Below are 17675 nucleotides of genomic sequence, written 5' to 3'. Positions count from 1 at the left end.
TGTTTGCCCGCATTGTTTCTTTTCTGGTGAAATGTTTGCCCGCATTGTTTCTTTTCTAATGAAATGTTATTGTTTGCCCGCATTGTTTCTTTTCTGGCGAAATGTTTGCCCGCAGTGCGTTTCTTTTCTGGCGAAATGTTTGCCCGCATTGCGTTTCTTTTCTGGTGAAATGTTTGGCCGCAGTGCGTTTCTTTTCTGGTGAAATGTTTGGCCGCAGTGCGTTTCTTTTCTGGTGAAATGTTTGCCCGCATTGCGTTTATTTTGTACTGACATGTTGCCCGCATTGCGTTTATTTTTAACTGACATGTTTGCCCGCATTGCGTTTATTGTCTGGTGAAATGTTTGCCCGCATTGCGTTTATTTTGTACTGACATGTTGCCCGCATTGCGTTTATTTTGTACTGAAATGTTTGCCCGCATTGCGTTTATTTTGTACTGACATGTTTGCCCGCATTGCGTTTATTGTCTGGTGAAATGTTTGCCCGCATTGCGTTTATTTTGTACTGACATGTTGCCCGCATTGCGTTTATTTTGTACTGACATGTTTGCCCACATTGCGTTTATTTTCTGGTGAAATGTTTGCCTGCATTGTGTTTATTTTCTGGTGAAATGTTTGCCCGCATTGCGTTTATTTTGTACTGACATGTTTGCCCGCATTGCATTTATTTTATACTGACATGTTGCCTATTGCGTTTATTTTCTGGTGTCCGGGGTAACTGTTACTGCATTTATTATTTAATGGTCATAGATGGCTATGTTTGCTGCTTTGTGGTTACGGTATACTATTAGCATCACACAGTTTCTGCACACCCATGATACAAAGTCTCATTTGTCCACATCATGGCGTAAACACTGCTTTCTTATGCCTCGCTGTTACATCATTACGTTAGCTCCGCCCATACAATGTCATGGCCACGCCCATTTTTTCGGCCCCCTCCCCCAGTCTTCGCCACTGCACGCTCCTCACTCCTTCCCACTTTTCGCCGCGGCGCGCTGCGCGTGCCGCCCCCCTCCCCCCCCCCCACGCCCCCCTCCCCGTCCCAGGTAGGACCCACAAAAATATGGTCACTCTATTTAATATCTTGTTTAAAAATTCTAAATACAGAACAGGACACCAACTTTCAGTTCATATCTTTACCAGGAATAGGGGGAATAAATGTGCAGCTGCTGTTGCTCTGTAGGTACTTTCACAATGGTCTTCTGTAAAATTAGATTGTTCACATTAGAGAATAGAGACTGATGCTTCTCAATCAAGAGGGGTTTATGTGTTTTGATTAGCAATACAGTTTAGGGTGGTCTCTTAAAACTCCATTTGTGACTCTTGGTTGGTGATCAAAATGTCCATGCGTCTAAGATGATTACTGCCAAAGATGATGAACAAAACTTTGAAGACTTGCCACCAAGGGAATTTTGAGTCTGTGGGGTGGTGGCTGTTGATTTCTATAACTTCAAGAAAACTGACTAAGATACTTTCCATCCTCACTGAAATCCTTTTGTCACTTTGTATAACCAAGAACTTCCATGAAGTTTACTGAATAAACTTTGGCATGCATGTTCTCGTACCCTGCGGTATAAAGATGGACTTTCCTTCAGTTACTTTGAAGATGACAGTATCTAATTTAGGCCTGAATATAGTTTGACCATCAATCACTCCTGGATGCAGGATCAGCCAACCAGGCAGGGCTTAAACCAAAAAGCTCTTCTACCCATTGTTGGATAAAAATTACTTCAGCCGAACAGCATAATTAATCTATTTCAGCTTCTTTAAAGCATACCTGAATTGTAAAAAAAAAAATACCGGCTAGTGTTTGCGCATAATGACTCATAATTTAGGATTATGAGCCATAAATGTGGACTACCACACCTAGTCGAAGTCAGTAATCACAAAGGATTAAGGATTAGTAATACAGTTGCATCTATAATTACATCATAAGTACATCTGTACTTATGGATTCGTACTACATCCGTAGTAAGGGTCCAGGTATAGGGAAGGGATTTAGCTTGTGACAGAGTTAGCTAAAAGGACCCTGAGCAGTACAGAAAAAAGAAAACCTGGACTTACCTGGGCTTCCTTCAGCCCTCCGTAGCCCGCAAGGACTCCCGCCATCCTCTTGGTCCCTTCCGTGGTACCTAGATTTTCCTAGATTTAGCTGCAGTTAGGGGTCAGGGACTTGCTTTGTTTTTGAGATATCAGCAGCAAGTTAGTTAGTACTAGTGTATTAGTGTAGCATTATTTTAGTCTAGCTATTCAGTGTTCACTTGATTTCATTCGGTTTTGTGTGCTTCTGTGTACTATTTCTTGTTCTTTTTTGTAGTTCATCATCACACTTGTGTTTTGTCTTGTAGCTGTTGCCTTGTATTTTGGCACTGTCAGTCTGCTTTTTATCTCACAGTTAGTGTCTTTTGTTAAAAAACCTCTGCTTTCTTGTGCTCAGTTTTGTTAAAGCACTTGTTTATCTTGTGTAGGGTTTTTTTGTTTGTTTTCGGACATGTTCTGTGCAATTGTTTTTGTGCTAATTGTTTAAAAAAATATTTTTTTTTCCTGTGCTATGTCTGTCGCTTTACGGTAAGTACTAGTCTTTTCATGAAAGTTACTTGCCTTTTTTTAAGTATTTAGAAGACCTTTTAGGTTACCGGTACGTTTTAGTGTATTTGATTAGTTGAGGTAGTGGTTTAGCGGTACAATTGTCTCAAACCGCACTTACGTTTCACTGCTTGCATCTGACATCAACACAGTTTGCACTATTTAAATAACTACACATTTAATTTATACAAATTTACTGTTTAATAAAAATTTTTGTCTGATTTAAAATGTTTGGCGGGGCAGAGGCTGAGGCAGGAGGGGCAGTGATGTCGTCTCCCTGGCTGGTCCACTGCCAGACAGTGGGCGCTCAGTTACTGTGGAGGGAGCTGAGAGGAGAGATGTAGAGACGCAAGGCATTTCGGCCTTTTTCGACCCCCAGGGTCATTGCACCATTAAGGAGAGGTTTGCAGCCCAGCCTCAGGGAGTTTGTTGCGTTTAGCTTTGGAGGCTGCAGAGGTGTTCATGGGGCCTGATGGGTAGGATCTGCAGGGTGTGGACCTGCAGGAGGAGAAGGTGCTTGCTGCACATCCTCCTTTGTCTGGCCTTTTCCTGTAGGAGGAGATGGTGGTGTTACATTGACCCTGCTGTGCTTATTTGTTGTTGTTGCTTTTTTGTGGTGTGGTATGTTGTAGCTACACAACAACCCAATATACAGTGTAGTGTGGGGGTACATCGTCGTTGTAGCCCTCCGTCACTGCGCAAAAGTGATTTAGTGTCTGACATTTTTGACACAATGTGCACTATGTTACCCCTGCACAGCGTGACACCACCACCACCCGTGTGACTGTGTTATCGGTCATATCAGTGTGCCAAAAATAAACAAATCAGTTTCATAGGCTTTCGTGACAATATACTTTGCTAGTCACTGACTGCTGTGTGATCAACGTGTACTGTTACCAAACTAACATCTGTGTGACCATACTGTGTGATAAAGGTGATCTCAGTGTGCCAAAAAAATAAATAAAACAGTGTCATAGACATTTGTGAGTGTGAAAATACCTCTTTGCTGGTCACTACCTGCTGTGTGATCAATGTGTACTGTTACCATGTCACACCAACAACCGTGTGACCGTAGTGTGTGTAAAGGCCCATACACACGTCGGATTTCCGCGAACGACGGGTCGTTTGAACGTCCCGTCGTTCGCCCGCTAAATCGGGCGTGTGTACAGGCTGTCGTTCGCTTGATAAGGGTGAGTTTGAGCGATCCGCCGGGCGGATCGCTCAAACTCGCCCTTATCAAGCGAACGACAGCCTGTACACACGCCCGATTTAGCGGGCAAACGACGGAACGACGGGACGTTCAAACGGCCCGTCGTTCGCGGAAATCCGACGTGTGTATGGGCCTTTATAGGCACTGTCGGACTGGTAGCTGGAAAAAATTAGGAAATCCACTTGCTGGACAAGCAGCAGTAATCAGGTGTTACTACTCACTGTGAAGACTTTCTACAGGTTTCTATTGGGAGTAGATAACATGGTTTCTGCTGCTTGGCCAGCAGATGGATTTCCTCTGCTTTTTCAACTCCCAGTCTGACACACTGGCTATCGGTGATCTTCGTGTGCCAAAGAAAACATGGTCACAGACATTTGTGACAATACCCCTTTGCTGAATACCCCTTTGCTGATTACTGACTGCTGTTTAATCAACGTGCAGTGTTACAGTGTCACACCAACATCCGTGTGACCGTACTGTGTGTTATCGGTGATCTCAGTGTGTCCCAAAAATAAAAATATAAAGCAGTGTCACTCATAAATTGCAATACCACATATTTCAGGCATGTCTGAGGACTGAGGACTGGCATTGTATTTTGGTTGGGCAAGGAGGATGGTGTGGCTGTAGAGTGGATTTCTTGGCAGCATGGCATGCGTTTTAGGCCCCTCATACAGTGAATGCAATTAAAATGTTTACCAGTTAACATGACATATTTCAAATTTAACATACTTATGTCACAAAATGTTTTAAAATGGCATAGATAGATTTGCAATACCACATATTTCAGACCTCTCTTAGGACTGGCATTCTTTTCGGTCAGGCAGAGAGGGTGGTATGGCTGTAGAGTGGAGTCGTTGGCAACGTGGCAAGTTCAGTTGAAATATTTGAAGTGTTTACATTTTAGGTCACAACATGTTTCAAAATGTAATAAATAACACACACATCTGGTCTCTGCTAAAGTCGCCGAAAATATATCTTTTTTTAGCCAGGTAAGCATTACGGCAATTCTAAAGACCTTAATTTGAAAGTACTGGAAACTACAGGTCCTTCTCAAAAAAATAGCATATTGTGATAAAGTTCATTATTTTCTGTAATGTACTGATAAACATTAGACTTTCATATATTTTAGATTCATTACACACAACTGAAGTAGTTCAAGTCTTTTACTGTTTTAATATTGATGATTTTGGCATACAGCTCATGAAAACTCAAAATTCCTATCTCAAAAAATGTGCATATTTCATCCGACCAATAAAAGAAAAGTGTTTTTAAAACAAAAAAAGTCAACCTTCAAATAATTATGTTCAGTGCACTCAATACTTGGTCGGGAATCATTTTGCAGAAATGACTGCTTCAATGCGGCGTGGCATGGAGGCAATCAGCCTGTGGCACTGCTCAGGTGTTATGGAGGCCCAAGATGCTTCGATAGCGACCTTAAGCTCATCCAGAGTGTTAGGTCTTGCGTCTCTCAACTTTCTCTTCACAATATCCCACAAATATCTCACAAATTCTCTATGGGGTTCAGGTCAGGAGAGTTGGCAGGCCAATTGAGCACAGTAATACCATGGTCAATAAACCATTTACCAGTGCTTTTGGCACTGTGAGCAGGTGCCAGATCGTGCTGAAAAATGAAATCTTCATCTCCATAAACATTTTCAGCAGATGGAAGCATGAAGTGCTCCAAAATCTCCTGATAGCTAGCTGCATTTAACCTGCCCTTGACAAAACACAGGGAACCTACACCAGCAGCTGGCATGGCACCCCAGACCATCACTGACTGTGGGTACTTGACAGTGGACTTCAGGCATTTTGGCATTTCCCTCTCCCCAGTCTTCCTCCAGACTCTGGCACCTTGATTTCCGAATGACATGCAAAAGTTGCTTTCATCCGAAAAAAGTACTTTGGACCATTGAGCAACAGTCCAGTGCTGCTTCTCTGTAGCCCAGGTCAGGTGCTTCTGCCGCTGTTTCTGGTTCAAAAGTGGCTTGACCTGGGGAATGCAGCACCTGTAGCCCATTTCCTGCACATGCCTGTACACGGTGGCTCTGGATGTTTCTACTCCAGACTCAGTCCACTGCTTCCGCAGGTCCCCCAAGTTCTGGAATCGGTCCTTCTCCACAATCTTCCTCAGGTTCCACCTCTTCTCGTTGTGCAGTGTTTTCTGCCACACTTTTCCCTTCCCACAGACTTCCCACTAAGGTGCCTTGATACAGCACTCTGGGAACAGCCTATTCGTTCAGAAATTTCTTTCTGTGTCTTACCCTCTTGCTTGAGGGTCTCAATGATGGCCTTCTGGACAGCAGTCAGGTCGGCAGTCTTACCCATGATTACGGTTTTGAGTAATGAACCAGGCTGGGAGTTTTTAAAAGCCTCAGGAATCTTTTGCAGGTGTTTAGAGTTAATTAGTTGATTCAGATGATTAGGTTAATAGCTCGTTTAGAGAACCTTTTCATCATATGCTAATTTTTTGAGATAGGAATTTTGGGTTTTCATGAGCTGTATGCCAAAATCATCAATATTAAAACAATAAAAGGCTTGAACTACTTCAGTTGTGTGTAATGAATCTAAAATATATGAAAGTCTAATGTTTATCAGTACATTATAGAAAATAATGAACTTTATCACAATATGCTAATTTTTTGAGAAGGACCTGTATATGTGATTTTTGGCATTAAAAATGTTCCTAATGTACGTATTTTTGGAGGAACATTTCGCCCTTGATCTCCCTCTGTCATCCCAGTGTCTGGGTCAGCTTACAAGAAATATCTGCAGTCATACTTACATTAAGATCATATTGCTTTACGAAACTAGGAGAGAAACACCTCAAGAAGGCTTGAGAACAGCTGTAAGAGGTGCACATGGCAACAGGTGAGAAATCACATTAGTGTATTATGTAGGAAATGCTCCATTCTCTAGACAGAACATCATTGGAGGCCGCTGAGAGGTGTCAGGTTTCTATTACACTCCTGACGGGTGCTAAATCACAGCAGGAGGACGTGCTAAAGGTGCCCTCATTCACTTTTATTGGTTCACCCGCCTGCGATCCTTTTCTGTCACCCCTCATTGCGCCTGTATTAAGATTTGTTAACTTTTTTTTACCAGAACCCTAATGTTGGTCACTTAATTTGGCTTCATAAAACTAGTGGGAAGTAAAAGTGGTTTTGATTTCCATAGCAATTTGCAACAGCTGTCATTTTTTTACTACGGGATGCAAAGAGGGGAAATATTTTGGTAATAAATATTAAACCCCAGTATTCTTCATAAGTAAATTGCTGCAATCATTTACATTATGTATATTCAGTATTGTCCAGTCTAATTAAAAGCCAGGATGTTGCTTTCTTCACGTCACAAGTACATGTGTTGAATAATTATTTACACAGTTCTAAAACAGAAAACACCAGTAATATTTAAAGAGACTCTATAACGTAAAAAACCCCTCTGGGGGATACTTACCTTGGGATAGGGAAGCCTCAAGGTCCCAATGAGGCTTCCTCAAGACAGCAGGAATCCAGTGCTGGCTCCCCCGAATCTTCCCCCGACAAGCAGAGCCGGGACAAGGTCCTGCAGCACCCAAGGCTGAAACACCAATGTGCGCCCCTCTATCCCTCCTACCCCAGCTGTCACACACTGATTGCTATTAGACTAAGAGGCACCCCAGGGCCCCCAACCCTCCCAACACCTTAATCACTAGTTATCTGGCTTGCCGTTACTGCCATGTATCCCCTTTTCTTATTTCTCTCTGCTTTAAACACAATAGGGGAATGATAGCTGAGTGAGTTGTGCACTCCCCTCCTACACTGCGCCCTGAGGCTGGAGCCTCTCTCGCCTTTGCCTCAGCCCGGCCCTGCTGGCAAGCTAAGATTTATTTACCGCTCCAGGATCCAGCGCAGGCACACTAGTGGCTCTTCCTTTGGTTAAGGCGGAAATAGCTGAACCCGATCATATCCGCTCAAAGGACTCACGCCTGCGCAGTAGAGCGGATCTGATCAGGTTCGGCTATTTCCGCCTTAAACCAAACAGAAAGCTGCTAGTGTGCCTGCGCAGGATTACGGTAGGTAAATATTTACCTTGCTGCACTTCAGGGGACCTGTCACCCTTGCAATTGATCGGACGGATGGAGAAGAACGGGGGAAGCCTCATTAGGATGCAGAGGCTTCCCCCTCCCAAGGTAAGTATCCCCAGAAGGGGGGTTTTCCATTACGGATCCTCTTTAAGTTAGAAGCTTTTCTACTATCTGACAGTTTCACTATGTGTTTGTGCCCAACTCCTGAGTGAAGCTGAAGCATCAAAAATAGAAAAGTTAGCTACTCACTGGTGTAGAGGGAAGGCTCTGGGCCCCATAAAGCCTTTCTGGTCCTCGCTCCATGCCATTGTTCCAGCTCTGACTTGCTTGAAGTTCTTTGACCAGCTTGCTGAATACAATTTGTAGTCCTCCTCGGGCTGTCTTATTGCGCATGCGCGAGTCTTTGGTAGTACTCAGGGACACGAGACTGGCAAGAAGTCCCAAAGGCAGAGAACTTTACCTAGGGACAGCACAGGAAGGAGAGCATGGACTGAGGACCAAGAAGGCTCTATGGGATCTAGAGCCCTCCCTCTCCATAGGTAAGTATCCAACTCTTTTTTTTTTATCACGGTTTCAAATTTGCTTTCAGTAGTAAGTGTTTAAAGGAGCACTATCACTTCTTTCAGGGTAAAATGAGCTATAAATTACTTTTCTCCTATGTTGCTGTCACTTACAGTAGTTAGTAGAAATCTGACAGGAGGTTCTGACAGATTTCTACTACCTACTGTAAGTGACAGCAACATAGGAGAAAAGTAATTTATAGCTAATTTTACCCTGGAAGAAACATACTTCTTAATTGTATTTGTTTACATGTATGTTAAATTTGACAGTTTTTCATGATAGCGGTTCTTTAACCAACTTCAGAGTACCCACTTCACTTGTAGTTATTTTTCCTAACTGACTTTGCTCCTAGTCCTTATAGATATATGAGAGCCATTGATTGGCTCTGCACTGTGTATAATAAATGCTACAGTTACTGTGGGTTTGATAGCGTTCCCTAATTGTGCAACCTGTAAGCCCACCATTGGGGGTAACAGGATAAGTCACATATCTTTGATTTGTAAATCACTACTCATTGGAGCCTTGTGTCTGAAATGACCATAAATCATCAAATCGCAATACCTTAATATAAATGCAAATCAGTAAAAAATCCTCATGCACCATGCCAACCAATGAAATCATCTGAACCACCTGTGCAAGAATTTGCTCTTGGGTGCATATAGGTATACAAATATATTTGATTAAATATCACAAAAGACTATACCAAACAGACAGAATAATGCTAAATTACACATTAACCCTTCCAAAGCTAAAAATGGTCTCCATACTGTCACCCAAACTGACCACTTAGAGGCTGCAGTCCTCTGTGTAAAGAAAACATGCTGGGGGCGTGGCTTGGCGTGCAACTGTGATGGCTGCTTAAATCCGGAGCTTTCGCATACCCTCCGCTAAAGCTTCTCCTACACGCTATCCAGCTGACCCAAAATGAGTGTCCGAACTACAAGAAAGCAGCAAGGCACCATACCCGAATCGGGAACCACTCCCATACCTACAGGCAAAACGGTTCCGGAGATCCTTCGTTCGCAGAATCAGACCATACAGGCCTCAAAGATGGCGCCGGTGGGTGGAAACACAGCATCGCAACCGAGTCCACGGCAAGTGTAAGTAGCAAGAAATCAGAACAGCTACACAGATCCCCCACACTTGCAGACATGCACGCCATGGCCGAAGACATAAAGCGCACATATCAAGACGCTATAGCTAACATCCGCACAGACATGGCGGGATTCAGCAGCCGACTCACGGTGGTGGAGACAGAGGGGAAAAAAAGGGACACTCGCATTGATAAAATACAGCGGACCTCAGACCACCACGACATCAGGCTGGCTGAACACGCTAGACACCTAGAAGACCTGGACAATAGGGGCAGACGCTGTAACATTCGCGTCAAAGGAGTACCAGAAACTGTGAGTCCAGAACAGATTCCACAGGCCCTGGCGGCCATCTTTAACAACCTCCTGCAACGTGCAGAAAACTCACAAATCTCTTTTGTTAGAGCACATAGGGCTCTTAGACCACGAGGTGGAGACTCTGATCTTCCAAGAGACATTATATGCTGTCTAGAGCCATTCCAAATAAAAGAAAACATCATGAGAGCTGCTAGAACACAGGACGAGATTTTATTTAACACCACCCCTGTACAGCTATTTCAGGACCTATCATTGATAACTCTCAACAAGCGCAGAATTCTGAAACCTCTCCTAAAGGTTCTAAAAGATAATGGCTTTTCTTATAGATGGCGCTTCCTATTTGCTCAAACAGTACTTCATGAAGGCAAAGTGGTCGCTTTAAGATCCCCTGCGGGCCTTTCCGATTTCTATGATGACCTGGGTCTGGACCACATAGACATTCCGAACTGGGAGACCGCTCCAATGTTTCCCCGCCCGGACGCGGCTTCCTCCAAAGGTCCCCGCCGCAATCAGGGGAATGTTAATCGCATCAGACACAGATCTACCAGCAGCAATGGTGAAGAATCAAACAAAAGACCCATCCTCGACCGTCAAGATCAGGACTCCTTAGGCGAGGACTAAGTATGCTCTTTCTAATCCTACAATTTAAATACGCAAGGCCTTCCTTTTGTTTATGTGATCCTTAGGTGGTTTCCACTGCAATCAGCTATACATATGTGATCATAACTTTATTACGCACTCTATCGGCAACGATGATACGACCCCTCCTTTGGGATCTCCTATCTCTCATGGAAATAAGGACACCTCATTACATCACCCCTGCCAGGTCATGTTGACATCAAGTATAATTATACTACTGGCATGTATGACACCAACTCACGATTGTACCTCTGAGGTCATCCATGAGGTCACTCATCTTGTAAAGATCTCATTTGTAATACGTGCTATAGTCGGTACATTGAAAATTCCTACTTCCTTGTTGATATTCCCAAACATTCGCTTGATGTATTTCCTGTGCCTATAAATATAAGATACCAGGTTGTATTATTAGCTGACCATTTAATACCAACAAAAATGCTCCCTTGCGACACTCCGGTATTTTCAGTTTACTTATCTATACCTACAGGGCAGGTGGGTCGCACGGGAGCACAATGATGAAAAATTTAATATTTTCCTCCCTTTCCTTTTCCCTCATGTATACACTAGCTAGTCACCTCTTATAATGCATAATTCTAAAATGTTATAGAGAGAATGTTTATCAATATTATACACTACATAGCCTGATCCTAATTTGATATAATGATACAGGGAAACTTTGCATTGCATGAGGTCTTACATAAGGGTGTAGTGACTTGGATGGGACCGGTGTCGGCCATACACTGAGAGATTTCTCTCTTATTACAAACTCATAGTATCTCAATATATTTTATTCCCTGACTCAATCATACCAATGATGACTACATGGCTGTTCTCCGGTTCCCTCTGGGACACCTATATGCCTTTCCCTCAATATTGTTAGTGACAAGCTCAGGGATATAATTGCAAGCCTTTGCGTATACTGTTTATGGTTTATAGTGCTTAGGATACGAGGCACAATAGGGAAGAAGAGATAGGATGGGTGACTCTGCTTATTCCTAAATGGAAAATGTGAAACGAAGTGGCCAGTTGTGCACTACCCTAGAGCCTGAATCAAAATCCACCTACAGGCTATACCAACATCTCTAGCTTAGCGGCTCTGAGGGGATGTGTACAATGACCCCTCTCTATACCACCGAATGGATATATTTTTCTATGGTTGCCTTATTGCTCTAGTTCTGTTTCATTCATAAGTAATAACTAATAATAGAATAGCTGGTTTTAGCAACTTTTACATTCTGCAAAGCGGAGGCTGCGGTTTTCCAATTGCCTTACCGCTTACAACACCTTATCTGCTGATTAGACTCACACGGTTGTGACTAGTCATTACAGATATTGGGTGTCTTCTACATCCCCACACAGTGTATGTACTACTTATATATGCACTGATTACTTTTCCCATTATTAAAGTAGGTGTTGGTTTAATAAAACCACACTTACGCTGGGAGTAATTTCCCAGCTGGCTTTTGGCTGGACTCAATAATTCTTATAACTTCTTCTACCCTGGTCATTCTCTTAATACACTACACTTGATGCAGTTTTGGCCTCTCCAACTCTGGGTGTCTGCAATCCTCACCTCCCCCTCTTCTCTAATACCCCCTTCCACCCCCTCACCATTACTCCCCCTTTCCTCATCTCGAGCTCTTCTCTCCCTACTATCAGATATATCATATTTCTCTATAATCTGCCAGATATTGGGGGAACCTACTCTGTTGCACAAAATGACTGAAGCAACCAACACCTGTCAGACACAATTAGCGTGGAAATTTCTCTCACTTAATGTGAATGGTTTGAACCAGTGGCGTATCTGGGTAAAATTGTGCCTATGGCAAACACTGAAATTTGCGCCCCTCCCCAAGACATTAGACTATGGCTATGGTACGGATTAGATTTTGAGCTCCTCTGAAGACAGCCAGTGATATGACTATGCACTCTGTAAAGTGCTGCAGCACATGTCAGTGTTGTATAAATACATAGTAATAATATGGTAGGACATTAGACTATGACTACAGTGGTATTCGATTGTCAGCTCCTCTGAGGACAGTCAATGACATGACTACATACTAAAGTGCTGCAGAAAATGTCAAGGATGGTGGGCAGAGGGAGCGATGCAACTAAAGGCGGCTACTAATGGTCCAATTTCCTGAATGAATGGCTGAAAATTGACCGGACACCAATGGGAAATTAAAATCTGCTAGATCCAATCTGATCATGGAAATAGATTCCATAGTGTTCCTGATCAATCACTTGTAGCCGATTTTCAGACAGTTAATCGTTCAGGAAATTGGACCATTAGTGGCCACCTTAAAGAAAAATTTTAAGAGAATGTAGTGTTGCCAGTTACTTTCCTGGGGCCTTTTCCAGCTCTCTGAAGTCCTTCTGGTCCCTAGTCTCATTCTGTGCTGCTCTATTCAGCCACTCTGCCCCTCCGAAAGCTGTATGCGTGGCCCTGTGCCGCGTGTCTCCTCCATCACGCTCCCATGGCTGGAAGCATTAGACGCTTGCACAGTAAGTAAACATTGCTACTGCACAACCATAGAACACTCCCATCCATAGGAGCATGATCGAAGAGGCGGGGGCAGGGCATGTGTCGTGACCCGCAAGTGGTGGACTCAGCCAGCTTTTGGAGGGGGACAGTGGCTGAACCGAGCAATGTAGAATGACACCGGGGGCACAGGACTTCAAGGGGCTGGAAGAAGCCACAGGTAAGATAAACTAGCCAGATATACTTCACTTTAAGAGAACCCGAGGCGGGGTTCTTACATCGCAATCCCAATACAGAGGCTGGGTCTGTCTATAGAGCCCAGCCTCTGTTGCTATTTAGCTTCCCCCAACGCCCCCCTGCACGCTGCGAGGCTCTATAGGCAGACCCAGCCTCTGTATGGGGATTGCGATGGAAGAACCCCGCCTTGGGTTCTCTTTAAAAGTCCTTTTTAAGGGAAAAACGAGAGCAGAGAGAGGGGAGAGTGAGACATGTGGGAAAGGCAGAGGGTGGACACAAAAGAGAGGGCAAAAAAAAAGAAGAAGGAAAAAACACAGGAGAGAGAAGAAGGGTGGGAGATAATGAGATAGTGAAACAGGAGGGACAGACTGGAAGTTTAGTCTTCACTAGTCCCGTTTAGCAGGGACATGCACGCACCCCCAACATGCTTCAATGAGCAAGGCAGTGGGCAGAGACAGGAGAGCACATGGTGAGAGAAAGAGAGAGAAAAAACTGAACATGAAAGGAAAGTAAACTTCTTATCTAAATTGTTGGGAACTTCACATACTTCAGCTATCAGCACTGCCAGCTTATCATGGCTTTGCTCACAGTAGGGAGACACGGCATTGCGATGAATGAGAAGATCGGTGTCTGAGACACCGATCTTCTCATTCATCGCAATGCTGCAGGTTTACCCTCTGCATGTAGGCATTATTAGAAAGGCAGTGGCCGGCTTCTTTCTTATGAAATCCCTCTCTGGCTCTGCCAGTGCCTGCCTAAGTACTCACTCGCTGTCTGTGTCACTAGTACTACCAGCCGCTGCAGCCAGCTACACAGACTTGTTCTCTCCTCTCCAGCCCCCATCAGCCCCAGCGGCAGCATCAGGGCTCCATGCATCCAATCAGAAGAGGGATGCTAGCGGAGCCGAAGTTGCCGGGCGATAACTAAGCAGCAGCATGGTGGTGAATGGAATGCAACACTGTAACTGTCTCCTACTTCTGTACGGTGCTCGCAGTCATGCAAAGGAGCCAGGAGGTGCTTGGACCTGGCTTGGAGGGAGGGTTTGATGTGCTCAGTTATGCGCCCCCCTGGGAGGTGAGTGACAAGGGGCGCCTATAGCAGCTGCCCTATGTGCACGCCTCTAGATCCGCCTCTGGTTTGAACATCCCAGCTAAAAGAACCATGGTCTTTGACTTTCTTAAGAAAGAAAAGACTCATTTTGCTTTTCTCCAGGAAACTCACCTCATAACAAATCATATACCATCTAGATTTGATAGACACTTTCCAACAGCCATACACGCTACCTCCCAAACAACCAAAACTAAGGGAGTGTCAATTTTTATACACAAAAACATCCCTTTTCTAGTAGAAGAAGTTGAGAAGGATCCAGAGAGTAGGTTCTTGTTTGTAAAAGGAAAGCTCAACAATCGAATCTTTACTTTAGCAACAATTAATGCTCCTAACAAGCAACAACCTTCCTTCATCGCATCAACCCTCAACCGTCTCTCTTATTTTACATCAGGCATTTTGATCCTTGGAGGCGACTTTAACATACCCTTACAACCACTGACTGACTGCTCGAATGGCTCTTCCACGCTATCTTACAGGGCACTAAAATTTATTAGGTCCAACCTGCAAAAATTGACACTTATAGACCCCTGGAGAATATCACACCCCCTGGAAAAATATTACACGTTCTTTTCCCCCATCCCCCAAAAGTATTCACGTATTGATTACTTTTTTGTCTCACAAAGAGACTTGTCACTCATACGCGCTCCATCCATTGGTTTTAAGACAATCTCAGATCATTCCCCCGTTTCCCTTATTGTGAGCTTCCCTGAGAAAATAAGCAAATCCTGGTGTTGGAGGCTCAACCCTCAAATTCTAGCTGATGAAGCTAGAATTTGAGGGTTAGATAACTATTTTCAAGATCACAGAAACACTGATACATCAACCCTTACAATTTGGGAGGCTCACAAACCAGTGATTAGGGGACGCCTTATACAGTTGGGAGCCAAATTGAAAAAAGAAAAAGAAGAGGGAATAATTAAACTCTCGGAAGAGATCTGTAACTTAGAGAAGCTTCATAAACAATCCCTTGCTGCACAAACACTAGAAACACTGACTGAGCGCAGAGCCAGACTACATTCCCTACTATTTACCGAGGCTAAACAAAAAATTTTGTCAGGAAAGAAAATTTTCTATGAACTAGGAAATAAGAGTGGTAAATACCTAGCAAAAGCTCTACGTCAAAAAATGCTCAATTCCCATATTCTCACCATCATTGACACTAAACACACCAAACTAGCTAAATCAGAAGATATAGTTGAAGAGTTTCGCAGGTTCTACAATGAACTGTACAATCTGCAAGACTTGCATCCAGAGAAAAGGCCCCACTCCTCTAGAATTAATAAAATTGCAGAATACCTAACTAATTTCTCCTCTCCTCTTAACATCTCGCAAGATGACTTTAAAGACCTGGAAGCTCCAATATCTGAGGACGAGTTTTTAGTGGCGGTTAGAAGTCTGAAACCTGGCAAAGCACCTGGACCTGATGGGTTCAGCTCCCAATACTACAAACTGTTTGCTAAGGTGCTGGCTCCAGCCTTTACCTCAGCCTTTAAATCAATTACTTCAGACACAATTCCCTCCCCCCAATTCCTGGAGGCCCATATAACAGTAATCCCTAAACCGGGGAAGGATGCCAAACTCTGTTCCAACTATAGGCCCATTTCCCTTCTCAACTTGGATGCCAAGATATTTGCTAAAATCTTGGCAAACAGACTCATTCCATTTATCTCAGAACATATCAAGATAGACCAATCGGGCTTTATCCCAGGAAGAGAGGCCAGAGACAATGTTATGAGAGCAGTTGGTGTTATGGCTTTAACTTAAAAACTCAAACTCAAAGCCTTCCTTCTTTCAACCGACGCGGAAAAGGCCTTTGACAGGGTGGCATGGGACTTCTCCCGTGCTGCCCTGTCACGCCTAGGTCTAGGTCCCAATATTTTAAATTGGATAAACTTACTATATTCCAATCCTTCAGCCAAAGTAAAGGCCAATGGCTTGCTTTCTGACAATTTTTCCATCACCAATGGTACACGACAAGGGTGCCCCCTTTCTCCCTTGCTATATGTAATCACTCTAGAACCTTTCCTCAACGCCGTGAGAGCAAACCCCGCAATTAGAGGGGTACATACGAAATCCTCAGACCATGTAGTGTCCGCTTTCGCCCGATGATTTATTATTTTTTCTCCAAGACCCTCTAACTTCTATACCCAATCTAATGAAACAGTTTGAACAATTTGGCTCTCTCTCCAACCTTAAAATAAATTTTCATAAGTCAAGAGCCCTGAACATCTCACTTGATCCCAAAACAGTTAACCTCCTGAGCGGTATAAACGAGCTCAACTCGTCCATCACCGCCGGAGGCTGCTGCTCAGGCCCCGCTGGGCCGATTTTTATCAAATAAAAAGCAGCACACGCAGCCGGTACTTTGCCAGCCGCGTGTGCTGACTGATCGCCGCCGCTCTGCAGCGATCCGCCACGAGCAGTGGCGAAAGAGGGTCCCCCAGCCGCCCGAGCCCTGCGCAGCCGGACCAATCAGTTCCAGCCAGCGCTAAGGGCTGGATCGGAGGCGGCTGACGTCAGGACATCGGCTGACGTCCATGACGTCACTCCGCTCATCGCCATGGCGACGAGAAAAGCAATCGCGGCCCTTCTTGTTACTTCTGATCGCCGGAGGCGATCAGAAATATGCAACAGGAGCGCCCTCTAGTGGGCTTTCATGCAGCCAACTTTCAGTTGGCTGCATGAAATAGATTTTTTTTTTATACAAAAAAAACCCTCCCGCAGCCGCCCTGGCGATCTCAATAGAACGCCGGGGAGGTTAAACACTGTCAAACAACATTCACGTTCTCTTGGTCAACTGAATCGCTACATTAATTAGGAATAGATATCCCACAGAACCTAAATAACATCTTTGCAAGCAATTTTATTCCCTTAAGTAAAAAGCTCAAAGCAGACCTAACATCTTGGGGCACCCAAAAAAAGCTCTCGTGGTTTGGCAGAATAGCCTCTGTCAAAATGACTTTGCTTACAAGATTTCTGTACGTTAGCCAATGCCTCCTAATCCCCTACCGCCAACATATATTAAAGATCTTCAATCTGCTATCAATAAATTTATCTGGGAAGGGAAACCCCCAAGAATCAAGCAATCAACATTGATCCTCCCCAAGGAAATGGGAGGCATGGCACTCCCTGACATTCATACATACCATCTGGCCACACAATTAAGCAGAGACATTGAATGGTCCAACTATACCCTACCTAAACAATGGGCACAGGTTGAGGGAGAAAACTCTGATCTCCCAGCCTCTACCCTGGGCTGGACTGATTTCCCTATAACCACGCGAAATAGCTGGGAAAACCCTCTGATTGAAGCCACAATCAAAAGTATGCGCAAATACCTACCACCTAAGGGCTTGGCATCCTTTCCTGGCAGACTCACTC

Source organism: Hyperolius riggenbachi, chromosome 9 (genome assembly GCF_040937935.1).
Source record: "Hyperolius riggenbachi isolate aHypRig1 chromosome 9, aHypRig1.pri, whole genome shotgun sequence".
NCBI classification, from domain to species: domain Eukaryota; kingdom Metazoa; phylum Chordata; class Amphibia; order Anura; family Hyperoliidae; genus Hyperolius; species Hyperolius riggenbachi.
The sequence above is the reverse complement of the archived record's forward strand: the minus strand, read 5'-3'. Positions refer to the sequence as shown.